The sequence below is a fragment of the Sinocyclocheilus grahami genome, unplaced genomic scaffold (genome assembly GCF_001515645.1).
Source record: "Sinocyclocheilus grahami isolate Dianchi unplaced genomic scaffold, SAMN03320097.WGS_v1.1 scaffold181.1, whole genome shotgun sequence".
NCBI classification, from domain to species: Eukaryota; Metazoa; Chordata; class Actinopteri; order Cypriniformes; family Cyprinidae; genus Sinocyclocheilus; species Sinocyclocheilus grahami.
In genome coordinates, this window is record NW_015505360.1 from 2,018,259 (window position 1) to 2,019,096 (window position 838).

Genomic DNA, 838 nt, shown 5'->3' on the forward strand with positions numbered 1-838 from the left:
TTGACAATGTGATATTCAAAAGTCGTTGTTGTGTTCTGGTCATTTATAAAAAGTTTAGATTTAATCCCAAAATCACATAGCAATAATAGGCTGCAATTATAGGAAAAATGTTCCGGAGATTGAAACTCGTTGCATTGATTTAACAGGTGTATAAGCGAATGCCTTTCATTCATCATTCAGGCCACTGTAAATCAATGCAAATTTATAAACAAATAAGTAAAAAAAACTGAACATTTATAAATAATCTTAAAAATCAAATAAAAGTGTAATATCTGGGATATTTTGTAATTTGTTGGAAAATGAAATGTGTTCCTTACACAATGTAAAATTCTACAGTAAAAACCTGTTAACTGTAAGACACTTGATTCTATGTAGGCTAATAAAATGATATTATATTTTATGTTCCAGTTTATGTAAGGATATGTCCACAAACTCCACCAGATCTTTCTTCTAGTTTGAGGTCAAAGCGTCTAATTCCACCGGTATGTGGCAGATCATTTATAGCCTACATTTAGTTCCAAAATCACGTAACAATAATACAAATGTAGGAAAAACATTCCTGAGACTGAAACTCGTTGCATTCATTTAACAGGTGTGTAATTAAAGCAATAAGCAAATGCATTTCATTCATCATTCAGTCATTTTGTTTTGACGTGTCCACTCTAAATCAATGCAAATTAATAAACAAATAAGAAAATAAACTGAACATTTATTAATAATCTTTCAAATAAAATAAAAGCGTAATTATTTATGCCTATGCCTTGCACTGAATGTGTGAAAAATACAATATTTTTTTTATTAAACACTTGTTTAGGAAATACAAAAGTGGAAAAAAAAA